The sequence below is a fragment of the Diceros bicornis genome, chromosome 1, assembly GCF_020826845.1.
Source record: "Diceros bicornis minor isolate mBicDic1 chromosome 1, mDicBic1.mat.cur, whole genome shotgun sequence".
NCBI lineage: Eukaryota > Metazoa > Chordata > Mammalia > Perissodactyla > Rhinocerotidae > Diceros > Diceros bicornis.
Window position 1 is genome coordinate 73,853,691 of NC_080740.1, and position 18,908 is coordinate 73,872,598.

The 18,908-nt window shown below is 42.6% G+C and overlaps 1 long non-coding RNA gene across 2 annotated transcripts in view; it reads left to right on the forward strand.

The window, feature by feature from the left end:
• Positions 1-1,679: 1,679 nt before the first annotated feature.
• Positions 1,680-18,908, forward strand: part of LOC131408319 (uncharacterized) — a 268,312-nt gene continuing 251,083 nt past the window's right edge. For both annotated transcript variants that reach the window (XR_009220749.1, XR_009220750.1), the window contains exon 1: positions 1,680-1,823. This is a non-coding gene — a long non-coding RNA (uncharacterized LOC131408319). The remainder of the gene's footprint in view (positions 1,824-18,908) is intronic.

Consider the following 18,908-nt stretch of genomic DNA (forward strand, 5'->3'; position numbering starts at 1 on the left):
TCCTTCCATTTTGAATGATAACCTTGCTGGGTAGAGTATTCTTGGCTGTAAGTTTTTTCCTTTAAGAACTTTAAATATATCATGCCACTCTCTTCTAGCCTGTAAGGTTTCTGCTGAGAAGTCAGCTGATAGCCTTATGGGGTTTCCTTTTTATGTAACTTGACTTTCTCTTGCGGCTTTTAGGATTCTCTCTTTATCTTTAATTCTGGGCATTTTGATTATGATGTGTCTTGGTGTGGGCCTCTTTGGGTTTATCTTGTTTGGGCCTCTCTGTGCTTCCTGTACCTGGATGTCTGTTTCCTTCCTTAGGTTAGGGAAGTTTTCATCTATTATTTCTTGAAATAGATTCTCTGCCCCTTTGTCTTGCTCTTCTCCTTCCGGGACACCTATAACACGGATGTTAGTGCACTTGATGTTGTCCGAGGTCCCTTAGACTGTCCTCAGTCTTTTTAATTCTTTTCTCTTTTACCTGTTCAGCTTGGGTAATTTCTTCTAGTCTTTTGTCCAGCTCACAGATCCGTTCTTCTGTATCCTCTACTCTGCTTTTGAGTTCCTCTAATGAATTTTTCATTTCCAGTATTGTATTCTTCATTTCTGATTGGTTCTTTATCTTCCATTTCTTTGTTGATATTCTCACTGAGTTCATCTATTCTTCTCCCCAGATCAGTGAGCATCCTTAACACTCTTTGTTTGGACTCTCTGTCGGGTAGGTTGCTCATTTCTGTTTCACTTATTTCGTTTTCCAGGGTTTTGTCCTGTTCCCTTACTTGGAATGTATTCCTTTGCTTCCTCATTTTGCCTCTTTCCTTGTACTTGTGTCTATGTATTAGGTAGGCCAGCTACGTTTCCTGCTCTTGGATAGGTGATCTTATGTAAGTGATGGCTTAGGAGGCCTCCAGTGTTCTTCCCTCAGTTCTCAATGTCCCAGGGTGACCCCTATGTGGGTTACGTGTGTCCTTCTGTTGTGGCCTGTTTGCTCTCCCTGTAGGCGCCCAGGGAGGCTGAGTTATGCTCCTGGCCAGCTGTTGTAATGCTCAGCTGCTTGTAGTTGTTGTGGGCCCTTCAGTCTCTTTATGAGGTGTGGGGAGCCCCAGCACAGTTGGCTGCAAGTTCTAATACCACATTTGTGTTGCAGTATTTCTTTTAAGTGAGTAGGCCCCCACCATGACAGGTTGTTAGGCTCAGGGCCTTACAATTGCTATAAGCCTCCAGCCTTTAGGTCTTTTGTCAGCTCTCTGGGGATTGCAGCTGGGTGGGGCTGGCCTCAGGCACGGGAGCACCCAATTGTTTCAGGTTTTGGAAGGTGGGGCAAACCCCCTATGTGGGTCTTTGAGAAGCACAAGTCTTCTGCAGCTGACAAGCCCTGCCGCCCACAGGTCCACACACACGGTCAACACAGTCCTGCCCCGTGTGCACGCCCCAACCTCCCGAAGCGGACCTAGTCTCTCCACGGCGGGAGCCCCACACACTCCACCACTGCCCCACACTCTCCACCCGCTCCTTGTGCACGCCCTGCCCCACTGAATTCAGCTCAGTTGCCAGGCTGCAGAGAATCCAGTTACCAATCTATGCAGGCCCACAAGTTGCCTGAGGGCTTGTTGTTGGGTGGGGCCAGTCTCTGGGGTGGGCTGCCTGCCCTGGCTGAGCTGGATTAAATCGGTGCTCTAGTGGGTGGGGCAGACCCTGGGCTAGCAGGCCTCAGGGAGAACTCCAATGGCGTCTCTGTCAGCACGCCCACACCAGGCCACAACAATGGCTGTTGCCAATGTCCCAGTCCCTGGAGAGGTCTCACCTCTCACCGAGATGCACTCAGGGCCTATCAGGTGAGTCTCTTTTCACCAAAGCACTGTGCACCTTTCTTTCTGGTGATTTTAGGTTGCTTTCTGAAATGGGTGAGTTTGCGCGTGGGCCCTTTAAGAGCTGGTTTTAATTTCTTTGTGAATCAGCTTTTCTGGGGGTACTCCCCAATGTTTTAGTAGCAGGCAAAGTCAGATATTCTGCCACTCATCTCGATTGTGCTGGGTCCACAAAATGCCCACAGCGGGGGCGCTCCCCGGCTCAGGGCCCCGCTCCTCCTGGGACGGCTGCGGACCTTTGGGCTGCTCCCTGGTGGCCGTGAGGCGCTGCGGCTTGTGAAGGCGGCGTTTTTCCTCTCCAGAAGGGAGTTTCTGCCTCTTCTACCTCAGTTAGGATTGTCCGTTGTTGCAGGAGTTCCTCTCATCCAGTTTTCAGTTCTGTCTCAGGGCTAATTTTTCCACGAGTAGTTGTAAATTGGCTGTGTCTGCGGGAGGAGGTGAGTTCAGAGTCTGCCTACGCCGCCATCTTGACTTCACCCACTGTTCTCATTTATTCATACTGGGGTCATCTTCCCATTTCCCCCTGAGCCCATAAATCCAGGCCTAGTGGGGAGTAGTTGGGAAGTTTGGATGAATCCTAAGCAACCACGATGCCTCATTGTATAGATTCTTCTGGGTTAGGCCAACTACAGGAACTTGAACTGAGCTGATTAAATGAATCATTGGAAAAATGAATACTAATTTTTTGAACTCTCAAACCAGACCCAAATGTTATTATTTAATGGAGTGATGAGTCAAATAAAAGGCCTTTTTTCTTCTTTTAAAGCTCCCTAGGAAGTTAGTTCAAAGCAATAACAAAGCTAAATATTTTTGAATACTGTTGAAATGGAACAAAGGGAGAACTTCAAATGTCTCTAAATTCAGTCTGCTTGGGACAAATGCTTTATCCATACAAAGTCCCTGGTAACAGGAGGCATACTGGCTGCAGCTGGGGTGGAGGTGGCTAGACTCCAGAAGTGGCAGCAGAACTCCAGCTCCTGCTTCTGATGTTGCAGTATCCCAGTGACCCCTCACCTCAGCATCACCCCAGGACTTAAGCAGAGTATGAACCTGGGTCAACTTGATACTAGGAATCCAGCTCAAGCCATCACTTCCCAGGATATATTCTTTGAGGAGGGATAAATAAACTGCACAAGCACATATATGCAATCCATCCATAATGCCCCTGTCATCATGATGAAGCAAATGGCATTAGCTACTTTTCCTTTTCCATGTAGGTGCTTTCCTATGGAAAAGTTGTGAAATAGGCAAAATTTGTCTTCAGTCCTACAGTTTTGCATCTCTGTCCCCTTCTATGTTTTCAGTAGCAGACGGGTCTTATTCACTTTTGCACTCTGAGGACCCAACTAAGTACTGAGTACTAAAATGGTCCCACCATTTAAAATTTTAATTTTTCAGGGAAAACTTCTTTAACTGCTAATCTGCCCCAATCTAGGTCAGTTTGAATCTCCTGGTCTGTTTGTATTACATGCTATATTCACATTTTTATCACACTGAAATGAAATCCTTTCTATATTTTTGTTTATTTCTTGGTTTAATGTCTGTCTTCACAACTAGAGGGCAAACTCCATGAGGGCACTTATTTGGAATGTGACTTGCTCACAGTATGTGCCCAATAAATACTGAATGGATGGATGGCCTAGAGGACCACAGTGAGAGAACTCTAATATTGCCTTTGCTATAGCAGTGGTTGCCAGTCTTTTTGAATATGACCATAACCTACTCTCTCTCCTTTTAAATATTCCTGAATTTATGATGTCCCTCTATGACTATAATTATAACCATGCTAGATGCACTTTTGGTTACATATCCCTTGTAGTTAATCTGGAATGCCAAATGTTGAAGTCAATTTGTCTAATGGATAAAGTGCAACCCTTTTTAAAAATTTCAATTCAAGCTCTGTCCACAGTCTGGTTTCATTCTTACATCTCACTATTTCCTTGAGGTAAGAACACACTTTGTACTTTTTGCTCTTTTGCCTTTGCCAAAGTCATTTCTCTCTAAAAAGCTCTATGCTTCCTCAGCTATGTAATGGTAACCATCATTCCAGACCCAGTTTAAATCTTACCTTCTCCAAAAATCCTTCTCTTACTACTCAATTCCCCTCTTTCCAGAATCCCCTTAGCACTTACTCACTGATACTCTTACTTGGTAGATAGCATCTATAGTGTTGAATTTAGCTCTGTCACAGGTTGCATTCTGTGGGATGTAGACTCTGAGATAGAGTTGAATGGCATAGGATTTTTATTAGGGAGTGCCCTTTGGATCAACATCTGTGGAAGGGAGAAAAATGAAGAAGGAGTGGGCAGAGGGAGAAATTGACCTGACATGTAGACCTTACTAGAACCTCCACCGATGAGGGAAGCTGTGGCTGGCCAGAGTTGTCTGGCATTGATTGACCAAATGGTCAGACCTTTTTACCTGTAGAATGATCAGTCATCAGATGTGGCTGCTCTGGGCAGGGAGTGACCTTGGGCGAGGCAGCTCTCTGTGGTTGATGTAGTGTGAGCTGCAGACAGCTAAAGGCTCTCTGCAGACAGCACTCCCAGCAGGTGGGACAAATTATTTCTTGAAAGGCAATCTGTGTCTACCACAAGTTTCTTGAGGCACAGACCATGTCTTATTTACCTCTGAAGACTCCATAGCGCCCAGCCCTGTGCTTGACAGATAGTCAGTGCTCAGTGCATCAATAGATGGTAAATGAATTGCCAGTTGTTTTCAGTCTAGATGCTTATTTCTGACCATACAATGAGTTCTTTGAGGTCAAGAACATTTGTTCCTATAGAACTTATTACTAGGCTTTTCACATAATAGGGGTGATTGATCTGGCTGCCTCTTAGAGCTAACACACAGATGTGTGTTTCATAGTTGGGTATGTGTCTGTTTGGGGTTGGCTTTATGTATCAAGGCACATATGGGTGCCTGTGAACCCACAGGCACCACATTGTGGTGGTGTGGGTTGCAGCTGAGGGAATGGAGATATGTATGTGATATAGTTGAATGTTTATGCTGCTGTAGCTGGTCGGGTAAGCTGAGTTTTTGTGGTGCCTGTCTTAGTTCGTGCATGTCTTGCCATGACTTGGTATACATATGTTGTGATTAGAAGTGTATGTGGATCATGAATGGTATGGGTGTTTGTGGTGGTTGAACTTGGGCATGATGATTGGAGGATGAGAGAGATGAAGTTGTGTGTGTGTATATGTTGTGAGGTGTGTGTGTGTGCGAGCACATGAATGTGCATGTTCACGCTTGGGTATGAGTATGTGGTGGCCAGAGTGCATCTGCCCTGGCTGGAGTGTGGTGTACGGTGTTTGTGGTCGGCTGTGGTTGAGAGCCCAGACTCGAAGCTGTGGGCCCCTCTCCTCTGGCCTTGCGAAGGCTGAGCAGGCCCATCCCCAGCCCCAGCAGCATGACGTCCCTCTACTTGCAACAGACAGCAGTATCAGCCATAATTAAAGCTAATTATTCCATGGTGCTCTGCATGTGTGTTGGCCTCCAAAGTACGCTGCAATGAGTGGGGAGGCAGCAGGGCTGTTTTTCTTCATAAAAACTTATGAGGAGCGCTGAGCAGATTAACAGCTTTAATGACAAAAATTACTGCTTACAACACTGACTTCAAATCAAAGAACAATATCTGCAGACAGATATTTTCATGGTTTTCATAACAATTCATTATAGGTGGCACCAAGGGATTACATTTTTATTTCCCCTGTGTCGTCTTGCTCAGACTCAGGTTCATTTCTCTTAATGAGGCGGCAGAAGATAAAGGGCAGAGACAGAGCCTCCATGGCGGCTGCCGCGTGAGAGGCGAGAGGCGTTTAGGGTCACAGAGCCATCAGAGCTCAGAGGGGAGGGGCTGAGGAGAGAGAGTGATGGGAGCAAGAGTCTTCCTGCCATAATGAACCAAAATTAAGACATAAATTCTCCCACCTTTGTTCTGACAGCTCCAACTCGGGGATTCAGCTTTTTAATGAGGAATGGATCAGAAGCAAAAATTATTAGCTAATTAATTGTACAGAGAACAAAAAAAAACTTGCAGGAAGGATTGGGAATGGGGAGCTGTCCCATCACAGCAGCTTTTCAGAAGCCGGCCCAAAGGGAAAGTTCCTGGGTCTGCACAACAGTGTTGGGGATGTGGGGATGGGTGTGTGTGGGGCTGGTTTGTGTTTACCAGGCCTGGCTTTTTACTACATTGGTAAAATGGAATGTGGTGGAGAGCCAGAGGGCTTACTGGGGAGAGCCTCCCATAATCCCTGCTTGCTGCCTTCCTTCAGACTCTTCACAAAGTGGCATTCTGATCAAGCCAAATAAAGCAGAACCACTTGAAGAGTCTAATGTAGTGTTTCTCGTGGTATGGCTTCTGACCCTTGATCAGTGGCATTCAAATTTAGGTGTTCATAAGAATCACCTGGGAAGCCTGGAAAAGTGCAGCCTCCTGAGTCTGATTTACCAGGTCTGGGCTGGGGCCTAGGAATCTGCATTTAAAACAAGTGTGCCAGGTGATTTTTCTGCCCGCTAAAGGTTAAGAGCCATTGGTCTATGCTCAGAATTAGGAATTCTATTCCATTTCCTACCCTCCCCAGATTCTGCCTGTGGCTTTGGACTGTTTACTTCTTGAGTCTGTGTCTTGGTTTCCTTGTCAATGCACCGAGGACGGTAATAACAGTTGAGAAATTACTTTGAGATGAATGCCTCATTTGCTTTCATTGCTTGTAAAGCCCAAATTAAATCTCGAAATCTTGGCATACTCTTTACAGTCCATTCAGATCTCTAGCAGGTTTATAAATAAAATAATTAAAACAGAAAAATATATTGCTTGTCATCAGCTTTTCATTTTGAGTTTGGTCTTCACTTTCTTTGTTGCTATTTTTCTGGGTATTGGTAGGGTAGAGATTTTTAAAATTTTCCTTGTGGAACTCCAGAAATAGTGACAACAAAATGGCTGTGGCAAGAATATGAGAAAAGGCAGATGGGTCTATAGTGCATTTAGAGTGCAGCAGACAACATCTAAGTGTCTTGATTAAAACTGGTCTGACTATACATCTCCTTCTATCAATTTCAACAGGTCAGGGAACATTAACACTGCAACTATCTGTGAGGAGCTAATGCAACTGCATGTGATTATCTTTGTATATTAGGCAATAAAGGGATCCTGCATCATAGAATTCTGATTGCAGCTTGTGTGCTGGACATTGTGCTAGGTATTGATATTATGGAGCTAATTAAGATACATTCCTTGCCAATAAGCTCATAGTCTAGAGGAAAATAGGTAGAGGAACAGATAATTATAACATTATAACATCGTGGCGGGAGGTAGAGAGAGACAATGTGGAGGGTTTGGGAGAATGTCACAGCATTGGAAGGCAATGAAGTGGATATTCTTATTGGCAGGAACAATACTTGGCATAGTAGTCAAATGGGTAAAGAGTATCTCTGGCGCATCCTCCATGTCTGGTTTCAACAACTTTCTCTCCGCTTCAGGTGTCTCCTGACCCTAGGGGAACCCAGTGAGTTAGATATCCAGGGATTCCTCTGCAGCTCAATACCACCAGAACATGCCCTTTGCAACACTTTCATTTGCAATGAACGTTTCCTAACCACCAACACTTCACTGTGCTGTGTTCTAATCTCTCGTCTTTCTGACGCGATGCTTTGGAACAACTTTAACTGTTCTCTCTTTCTTTTGCCTATGACGTGAAACAGTCACTAAGATGCATTGCTTCTATCTCTGAAATGTCTCCCATGCCTTCTTCTCTTCCTCTTGGACCACCCTACATCAGATTCTTATCATCTCTCATCTAGATTCTTAGTAACAACCTTAAGATAGCCTTTTTGCCACTTATTTTTCTGCCTTTTGGTACATTTGCTACATGGCCACATATTATGTTATTTAAAAAAGAAATATGAAGAATATCCCTTTTCTTACATTTGTTGGATAAGTGCTGTCACTTCTATGTGGACTTAGAAGCCCTGCATTTTGTGACCCAATTCCAATTTTTTTAGGATCATCTTCTTCTGCTAGATTCCGACTTCAACCATGTGAAAGGCTCTAGTATCATCTCCAGTGAGCCATTTGTCATCCTTTGAGCACACAGTATACTTCCATGTTTTCGTGCTTGGCTCATATGATTCCCTTTACCTGGAATCTCTTTAAGAGAAATTTATACCCCACTCCCTTCCTAGAAGAATTAGAAATAGGATTGGGTAATTAAAACGATTGAAGTAATAAGTAGTATCTCCTGTATTATGAGTCCATGTGATACATGAAGGGAAGTCCATATGGCTTGGTCTAGTCCTTGGTCTTAACAATTCAACACATCAAGCAATGCTTCCCTACTTCATTCTAACCATGTTCCTCCTGGTCCCATGCTCAAATAATATGTTGAAGAATTTTGAATATTTACAGTTGATTTTGTAAAGTATTTGATTGCTTTTGGGCTTCTTCTATCATGCTGTTGGAATTTAATGAGTTTTTAAAAACTTAAGTGCTCGACTTCATTTTCCACCTGTTATAAATTATAAAGATAAACATTTATTGAGTGCTTATGATGTCCCAGACATGGTTCTAAATTACTTACATGAAATTAACTCATGAAATTCTCACAGTAGTCCTTTAAAGTAGTTTCTATTATTATCATCATCTTAAAGATGAGGACATTGGAGCCACAGAGAGGTTAAATAACTTGTCTAGGAAGTAGTGACCCCCTGGTTCCAGAACCTACACTCATATATACTGAGCCAGTAATTATGTGCAAGTGGATAGAGAACTATCTACTGGAGGTATTAGGTAGGCATCCAAATTCCATCTGGTCTCAGCTATACCTCCCCAATCCCAGTGAGATTCCCAAAAGATGTATGCCCACAATAAGGCCGGATAAAGGAACATTTTATTACCAGCTTGGGCTTGGCCTCCTACCCTAGTGTAGAACCCTCTGGGCCACATGGAGGACATCTTTCCTAAAACAGAGGGAGACTGAGGCCTAGAATCTAAGCTGGCCAAGTGGCCTCCTTTGCCCTCTTTTCTGAGCCCTTGACTCTCTTTATCTTATCACTCTATTCGTGAGCAAAGGTCAGTTGTGGGAGGAATAAGTCAGACAGCAAAAATAGAAAGAACAGGAATTATTAGTCTTACTGCCTAGAGCAGAGCTGATTTAGGCCACTTGGAGATGGGATCATTCAGAGAGCATTTGTATTTAGCACAGTGCATATTCTTCTTATTCTTAATGTTATTAATATGCACGTCATTTTTATCTTTGGTATTGTAGTAGACTAGGGAAACAATGCTGGATTCATGAGAGGTCTCAATAAATTCTTATAGAAATGAATTCAAAATTCTATAAGTAGAGAAACATAGCAAAGGATAGCTTTATGCATAATGTTCATTGAAGCCATTAATAAAATTTTCTAAAATATTTTAACTATTCATAATTAGGTAATATTTATATAAATTATGGCTTACTCATATAGTGGAATGTTTTGCAGTCATTAAAACATTTAAAAAAATTTTACAAATAATTTTAAATGAAGAATTTTTAATGATGTAACATTAAGTGAAAAAGCAGGATGCAAGATTATTATATGATGTGGTCTCAGCTATGTAAAAATAGGCCTTAATAGTCATTAAAAAAGAATAAAGATTATCTATGCTTGCTTTCTCAGGAAATATTGTTAGATGATCAAGTAAGGAGCAGAATAGAATCTGTAGAATGATATCATTTTGTGTAAAAAATGTATATATTTCTTGAAGTCCACACAAAAACTGTTACTCTGGGGAATAAAACTGGGGGTGGTAGTGGCTAGAGAGGAAGAATAACTTAATTTTTACTGTGCATTTTTTATGCCTTGGATTTTTTTTTACCATGTCCATACATTTTCTTTTCAATAATAAAAGTTTCCTTTTTATGATAGTATATATATATATAAATGTACCAGTTAGCAATAATGGGAGTATGAGTGTGTGGGCAATTTAATTTTTCTTCTTTTATCTTTTTTTTGAGTTTCTAAATGTTCTATAATAAGTATATTTAGTTTTATAATTAAAAAATATTAAGCATGATTTGGGACAAATGAAAACCTGGAATGGGGACCAGGAACAGAATTATAAGAGATGTCTCTGTGCTGTTCTTATGGAGAACTCAAGCATCCCTCGGGTGTCTGCTCAGAGATTGCCTCCTCAGAGATGCCTTGTCCTGAGCACTGGATCCTAGGTGAGCTTCCCCGATTATTCTCTCCATAGTATCCTGTTTGGTTTCCTTCACTGCATTTTCACCATCATTTTATTTGTTGGTGTGCTTGTCTGTTTAATATTTGTGTCTTCTTCTGGGCTGTAGATTCTGATCTGGGACCATGTCTTGTGGTTCCTATACACCAGCACACAGTCCAGTGCATGTTGCATAGTAGGCGCTCAATAAATATTTGTTGAGATACTAAATGAATGAATGGACACCTCCTCTTCATGACCCCTACATCCCAGAACCCATTGACAAAAGTCTTTACAGATTAAAGGAGAAACATGCACAATGGACTTATGCTTTAGCATGATAGCTGAGCGTGGTCCCAACAGGGCAACCAGGGTAGCAAGAGGGCAAAGATGGGCTGCATGAAATGAGTGGTAGGAAGAAGGGGCATTTTATACTTAGAACAGCTATGTGATGCTGGCAAGTGGGCATTCTCATTGGCATGGTGGCAGGTATCAGCTTGTCAGATTTATGGTGAAGGCTCCCCTATTGTCATGTGGGCACATACATTGGAACCCCAGGGTGGAAAGTGGACTACCAACTGTTATTAACCTTGGTGAGAGCTCACTTCTCAATTGAAATGAAGACTATGAGGTGACAAAGCATGAAATGGTAGCAAGGAATTTGGACAGCTGGCTTCTTGGCTGGGTTGGTAGCTGGCTGTTTGTATTTGTGGTAGTCACTTCGCCTCTCTGAGTCTTGTTTCCTCATTTGTTGAGTGATCATTTCAGAGGGTCCTTGGGGTGTACTATTACATAATTGTATAAAATAGGGGGTTTTCAGGGCTTGGCTGGTTTTCAGGCATTGTCAGTGGGGTCCCAAGTGAAGGCATGGCACAAATGTGGGGTATGAGTCTGGTCATGGACGAGAGCTAGTGTGATATGATAAAAGGTCATCCTAACATCTCTCCATAGAAAAGAGTTAAATTCTTCAATGACTTCAATCAATGAGGTGCATGAAATGGCTCATGTATGTGCATAGGTAAATTCTGGTTCTGCCATCTGCTATCTGAATGACTTGGGCAAGTTTCTAAGTCTCAATTTTCTATAAAATGAGGATAATAGGGGCCGGCTCAGTGGTGTAGCGGTTAAGTTCGCACACTCCGCTTGGGCTGCCCGGGGTTCGCCAGTTCAGATCCTGGGCGCAGACCTACTCACCACCCAACAAGCCATGCTGAAGCGGTGTCCCACATAGAGCAACAAAAGGATGTACAGCTCTGACATACAAGTATCTACTGGGGCTTTGGGGAGAAAAAAGCAAAAAAGGAGGAAGATAGGCAACAGATGTTAGCTCAGGGCCACTCTTCCTCAAAAAAAAATACATAACAAATTAAAAAAAAAGCGGATAATAATAGTAATACTTATTATTATAAAAGGTTCTTTAAGGATCAAATAAGAGGATGCATGAAAAACACCCAGAATGGTGCCTTGTCCATAGTACTGCTCAGTAATCAGCAGCTTTTATAATTTAACATAATACCAGCTACAGTTACAGAGTGCAGATCATGTGCAAGGGCTGCATCAGTTCTCCATGACCCTATTTAAATCTTGTTTAAAGAAAACAGGTTTTCTTTAAGGGACCGCTATCATGCTAAACTACTTCCTACTCTAGAGAAGGGCCCCTACTCAAGGATGCACATATTAATAAAGCCACCATTTTAACCGCCCAGGTGCTTGATCTCTAGCATCTCCTTTAGGCCCCGTAATAACTATTATGAGGTCAGTCTTCCTCTCCCGCTGTGTGGTGAAGGCTCAGCGAGGTTACCTGCCTGAGTGAGGGGCAGTGCCAGGATGGGAACCGAGGTCTGCCTGACTCCAAAGCCCATGCATTTAACCTCAGGCCAAACAGCCTTCTGTGACTGTTAATTGTGCTTTCTCTGAGCTCTGTATTCCTGCAGCTGAAGGTCGCTTGTCCTCCTCTTCTGTTGCACGCTCATGGGTCACAGCGGGTGGGAGTCAGTCTTCTTCAATTCCCATGGGTTTTCTGGGCCCGTCTTCCATCTGTTCCAGCTTTAGCTGCAAACCGTGTGCAGGGTCTTCAACCCTAAGTCCTCCTGATGCCTCCAAATGAGAGAAGGTGACCTTGAGTTCAGGCCAGCATGGGCTGTCCACAAAGCGTGGGAAAATTATCAGCAGAGACAAAAAAATTTTCTCCCTCAAGAATTGTTATTGTAGGGCTGCATTTTCCAATGCGAAGAGCACATTTTTTGTTAATCTGCTCTTGATGGCAGAATCAGGGAGAGTGGGAACAGGGCTATTTTATCTACCCAAAACAATTCATCAAACGAACTCAGGGGATCTGAGATAGTCTCTAACAAATAAAAGTCAACAACGCTCCCTTTGTCTTGGGCCACACACGCAAAACGTTTCTTTTAAAGGTAGAAGGGGTCATCTTGATGTTCTATGGATGTCAGCAGGCACTACGTGCTTTCCTTTACCCCTTCCTGGCCCCTAGAGTGACTTGGAGATCTTAGAGGCTGTTTGGGAGGGATAGTGGGAAATAAACGAATGTCAAAGGAAGGCGGAACTTGGTCATTGTAGAGAGTTTGGACCTCTGTGAAGAAGAACTAGCTGGGCCTCTGGGAAAGCACTGAAGGCAGAGACAGGGTTCCCCTTGTGGAAGGTCCCCCTTGAGAATGTTTGCTTTCCTTTTGCTTTGGGACAGGAAAAGTAATAATAATAATTTCAGCTAATGTTCCCTGAGCACTTTCAGAGTGCCAGGCATTAGACTAAAGGCCTATGCAGACTATCTAATTTCATCTTCACAGCAGCCCTGGGAGGCAGGGACAATTATTATTCCCAGTTTCTGAATTGACAGCTGAGGCTCAGAGAGGTAAAGTCACTGGCCAGAGGTCACACAGCTAGAAAGGAGGGGAGGCAGCATTTGGACATGAGCGATCTGATTGTAGTCCCGTTCTCTGAGGCCCAGAGAAGCTGTGACTTGCTTACCATCTCAAGCTAGCTAGAGGGCAGAACTAGGATTAGAATTTAGGCCTTCTGACTTTCAGTTTTTCTGACCATATCACACTGCCCTTTGATTTAAACTGTCATAGGAATGGTATTTCAAAAGAGCAAATTCAAGACAGCATTTGGTTCATTTGAATTAGTCTCTCAAATGAGTGGACAAGCCTGGTGGTCTTCCTTAAACTGTTAAAGAGCAATCGAGGTAATATTTTTGTTAAGCTCTCTTAAAATTATTTATTTTCTGAGTATGAAAGTAATACAGGCCCATTGCAGAAAATTTAATAAAGTAAAATTAAAAAATGACCCGTAATCCTACCACCTAGAGATAACCTTAGCATTTTAGCATGTTTTAAAAAGCATAGTTGATATCATGATGTATATGTATATATATTATTTTATAACCAACTTAAAATTATATTAGTGATGACAAGTAGGTTTTAAATCTAATGCCCATTTGATGGATTGGTATTTAGAAGGGTTCTGAGGCCTCATATAAGTTCTTGGGGTTGTGATGAACTGACCGTGATTGCTCTTGGTTCCTGGTTGAGGATTGCATCGGGAGAAGCATTTATTTGGCATACTTTCAAGGGCTGCATCATGGCTGTACTACATTTGAAGACATTTTGATGCCAGTTTTATTTCCGGAACAAGGATGTTGGGACAAGCTAAGGATTCACTCTCATGTATTGATGAGGTTTGCCTGTTGACCTGGAGTAGAGCCAGGATTTCCCTTGCTGCCAACACTCCTTGTGGCCAAAGGATATGAGTCATCTCTTGATAGGTATGTGGAGGACTCTAGGGGACATAGGGACTGGCTGCAGGGGTGGCTGCTGCCTTCATAAACTTAACCCAGGACCTGTCATCCTGGGGATTGAATAGCATGCCTTGCAGAGTTTGTCAGCTCCACCCTACTCCATCTCTTGTTTGTCTGGTTGCTTGTTTGTCATCTTGCATGTGGCCTTCTGTATAGCAAAGAGCAGAAGTGAATCACTGTCTGACGTCGGGGCCCTCTGTTACTGTTTATGAGTCTTGTTGAATCACTGAAATAGCGATCCCTGGAACCTTAGGGCTGGAAGAGACCTTCACATGCATTCCGAAGCCCTTATCTTACAGATAAGGCCACCAAGTTTTACACAAAGTGTGACATGGGCAGGCCTGGGGTCAAGTTCTTCTGACCTGTGTTCAGTTCTTCTTTTTCCTTGTTGATTTGTTTTTAAACCCTGTGGCATTATATTTTTTGTGAGGAGAAAAAGACATTGATGAATGGATTTAGAGTCTTACAGAAATGATGTACTTATAGAGAAAAGCATTGTTGAGTAGTTTACGTTTTACATCTTGATTCTTCCAGTTATCCATGTCCTCTGTGACCGGTTTTCAAACCAAAAATTGGATCATGTGGTCAGACAAAGAGTAATTTGATTTGTGAATTTATTTTTAATCAATGTCTTGTAAAGGTTTAAAAATAAAATCATGTTTAGTTATATAGTGATTTATTTATTGAGTAAATACTGTTTTAAGGTTTTTACATGACTTTTCTCCTATAATTTTCCCACAATTTTGTTAGGTAAGTATTAGGAATATGTTGATTCTCTAGATGAGGAAACAAAGCCTTGGAGAGGTTAATAGACTTAACCAGAGTCAGAGCTTATAAATGACACTTGTCCTTTTGACTCACAAATCTGTTATCTTATGCACTATGCCATTCTGCTTCCCAGTTCACGTTTGCATATACACTAGATATAATTTGAGAATTAACTGATTTACTGAAAATAATAGAACTACATGAAATCAGATAAATCTGGGATATGAGGTCACCATCTCCATGACTGAAGATATTTGATTATTTGTCCTGATTAACTGTAAGCTGGCACCTGGTGGTAGGTCCTCCGAAGTCAGATTTAACTATGTTTTAGGAGTCTTGAAGCCACTTACGTCTGTTGTAATGGACTAGCCCAGGTGGACATTTTAGCTTTCTAGTGCTCAGACTCTCTTATCCAAACCACAATCTCCATTTGGTGGGCAATGGGCTTTGGAATTGGTTGAACTCATAAAGGAGGAAGGGCAAAGGTGGCAGGGGATAGGGCTAAGCTATTTTGAAGTCCTGTCTATGAGTTCAGGACCGTGTTCCTCTTGCGGTCCTGGCTGTCTCTTATCAAAGCTCTGGTAACTTAATTATTAAAATACATTCGCTCACCTTTTAGAAGACAGCAGTTTCATCACGTTACTTTTAGGCTGTCTCGGCTCGGTGACTGGATGTCTGGGTTGTGTCGTAACAAGGCCAATTAAAAAGAAAAAAGTGCATAAGGCCAAGGCATATGCCCTACCCTCCCAATCAGGTTCATATCTCTCTTAGGATTTGCAAATCCCCTGCCCTTCTGGAGCTCAGGGCTGCTCCTCCGGAGCCAGCTGTGCAGTTTTATGGCCTGCACTGACCTCATGATGTCACTTGGTCATCAGAGAAGGTGGTATGGGGTTAAGAGAGGCTAGTTCCTAGGAAGCAGACCCAAGGCACACCAGGAGGGCGGAGGGGATATCCTAGAAACAGCCACAAGGAGCTGGGGGAAGGAACCGGGGAGGTATCCTAAGGCAGAATTTCCACCACCTGCAGCAAGGAGACTCGTCTCACTCCACTTGGGCAGGTGGACATGGCGGCTATCTCTCAGCCAGCTGTTTGCACCTGAGCATGAGATCTGGCTCCAAGGAGATCCAAAGCTCCAGGAAACAAACAAACAAACACAGAAGCAGGTATGCTGCCAATAGACTGTTAAAAACAATGCTTAACCTGTGTCTACCCCCATTTTGATCCATTAAGCACATAGGTCTCATTAGTATACATAATGTTGGGCCCAGACAGATAACACTAAGGAGTATCTCTGGTTCTGATAATGCTGGGAAACTTGTTCTGCTGAGAGCCGTGTTTGTCATTATCAAGGCAGCTTTTTTTTAAAAACAATATTTCTTTAAAAATAATACTATTACTAAAAAGAACTCCCTCAGGCCCATTTCCCCAGGAAGTTTGGAATTCTAGAGTGTTAGAAAAGAGACATTTGTCTTGGCCAGGAGCACTATCAGAAAAATGATTGCCTCTGGGAAGAGCACTGAGTTGAGAGTCTGAATACCTGGGTTCTCAGCCCTGGCTCAGCCATCAATTTGTGGGGACCATTGGATAGATCCTTTACCCCCTGTGGCTCTAGTTACCCCTTCTGAGGTAGGATTTGGGTTAGCTAATTCTTCAAGTTCCGTGTAGCTTGAAGATACCAAGCATCGATTTCTTTAGCCTCTTCATGATGTAATTAAATAACCCTTTCCAACTCTTGAGACCGCTGGGAAATGCTCTTTGAAAATATGTATTTATCCAGCCCCTAACTCATTGAATTATTGTGAGCTGGACTGAAAAGTCTCCAGGGGTCACTGGGAACCATGTTTGCAGATTAGTGTCCATATAGAGATCCGGAGGCTGGAAGGAATTAGAGTGAAATTAACAACAAATAATAAAGCAGGCTGGAAATAGGTGAGACTTGAATCATTTGTTGATAATAGACAGACCTTTTCCAACCACCTTCATCCTTATGGTATTTTCATCTATGGATAGTTATTTATTTGTTTAATAAATGGAACCTGACCAAAATTTTTTGAAAACAAAGTTTGTTTAAAATATTTTGTACCCCTTAAAATCATCCCCAAAACACCAACTAAAAACCCACATGTGACATAGACAGAGAGGGGGAGTGCTTTTGGTGAGCATGTGCTTAACTTGCAAACATCTTGAGATGTGTTCAAGCTAGAAAACCAAACCACATCAAATGAAACCAAACAAACCCAAATGAAAACAGCAAAAGAAGTACTTCAACTCTGCCTGCTTCCCAAACCACTGCTCCGTTTCTCCCCTTTGTTTCCACATACTCTTCGGAAGGATAGAGGTTAAATGTTACTTTTCTTTCAGTCTTGCGTTACTTCCAGGGAGAGGTGAAGTCTGCCCCCAGGACTGACTTCTGTCACTACTGGACCATTTCATTGGGGCAGCTCTGCGTCTCCTGTTCTCACGGAGCCCTCATCCTACTTGTTCTCTCTAAAGCCTCCTGCATTATCGACAAAATTGCCTCCTTAAACTGCTTCCCCTCACACTTTCAAGGCCTTTAAAAAAATTATTACTAAAAACATAATCTTGGTTTATTGCAGAAAATTTAGAAACTGAAAGACAAGCAAAAAGAAATATAGAAATTACTCATAAGCTGATGACCCCAAGAGAGCCATTATTAGAATGTTAACATATTTTCTGGCATTTGTGGGTGGAGAGAAGAGAATGAGGAGAAAATAGTGCAAAATGAGCCTAGAGAGAGGAGGTACCAGACAGACACACAGGGCTTTGTGGACGGTGCCAGGGATTTGGGACTTTATTCTGAGTGCAACAAGGAGGGATTCTGGTAGGGTCAAGATAAGGTCATATATGTGTTTTAGAGAGATTACTATGACTGCAACGTGGAGAACAGACTGAGGGCAAGAGACTAGTTCACAAGCCAGGTAGGAAACAGTTCATGCTCATTCTCATACCTCACCTGATGTCATTTCCCTCTTCTGGAATATTCTCCTTTCTTCCCAGGTCCATACAAATTTTACCCCTCCTTCAAACAACTTGAAGTGCCTAGCTATTCAAACCCATCTTGACTTCCTTCTCCTCCAAAGTTTTACTCAGCTGATGGGGCCACACTTGACTTGCTGCTCCGTGGAGTGTAACCCACAGTTGTACTGAACCAGGGCAGTCCTGTGGAGCTGAGTATAAAGCACTTCATCTTCGCTTCTTATCATCATAACTTGCATTGTCTCTTGAAGAATCCTATCAGACTTGATTCATTAATTAATATTAAAATGTAAATGAAACTGACTCCGTTATCCCTCCCAGGATGGCAGCTTTTTAAAAACTTCAAACCTGTACAAAAGTGGAGAAAATAGTATGTTGAGCCCCACCTCAACATTGGCTGAATACCACCAGCCAACCTCCACAGTAATCAGCTCATGGCAAATCTTGTTTCTTTTGCACTCCCACCTACTCTATCCTACCTCAGACATCTTACATGGCAATTGCATTATAATAGACAAAGTAAATTAACCCCAAAGAATGCATCTTTAATGGGAAACGACTGGCATTTTATCAGGTAGATATGAGATAACAATTTCCTTAGGTGTCCTTTTGAACAATCATGTAGCATATAAGGAAATTCATTTCTTGCACTGAGTGTCTGGGATATATATATAAAGGACCATGAGACACATAATGCTTTTGGGAAGGAAAATGTTGCCTTAAAATCTAGCACAATTTTCTGGGGGATTTGAAATAGCATGTTAAATAGAGATCAAACTGCTCTTTTGAGGAGAGGTGCCTGGCAAAGGATCGCATGCCAAACAGAATGACCTTCCATCCTCAGAGATATTTGAGGCCAGGAAATGTGCTGGAGGAATCAGATTCCTGAAGAACTCAGGTACCAGAAAGCTTAGGGTGGTGCTGGCGACTAGTGCTCGAAAAGGCAATCTTTATTTATTTTTCTTTAGGCAACATAATTAAATGATAACAGTACCATGTAGCACAGTTTTATGAAGCAATAATCCAGTTCCCAAATGGGTAAACTGTAAACCTGATGGCCAAGTCATTTGTCCCAATGAGAGAGCCCGATTATTGCAGGGGAAAGCAGGGGATCGCCCTGTTATAATGGTTTTGCTACACAAGCTTAAATAGGTCTAAGACACTCGATGTGGATGCACACGCTGGAGAGAGAAGCTGAAGCTTTGAATGTAAGAGAAAGATGAAGGCAAGTGGGCTGGGTTTGGGGCTAAGGGGTGTGTTTGGAGAGAGCTTA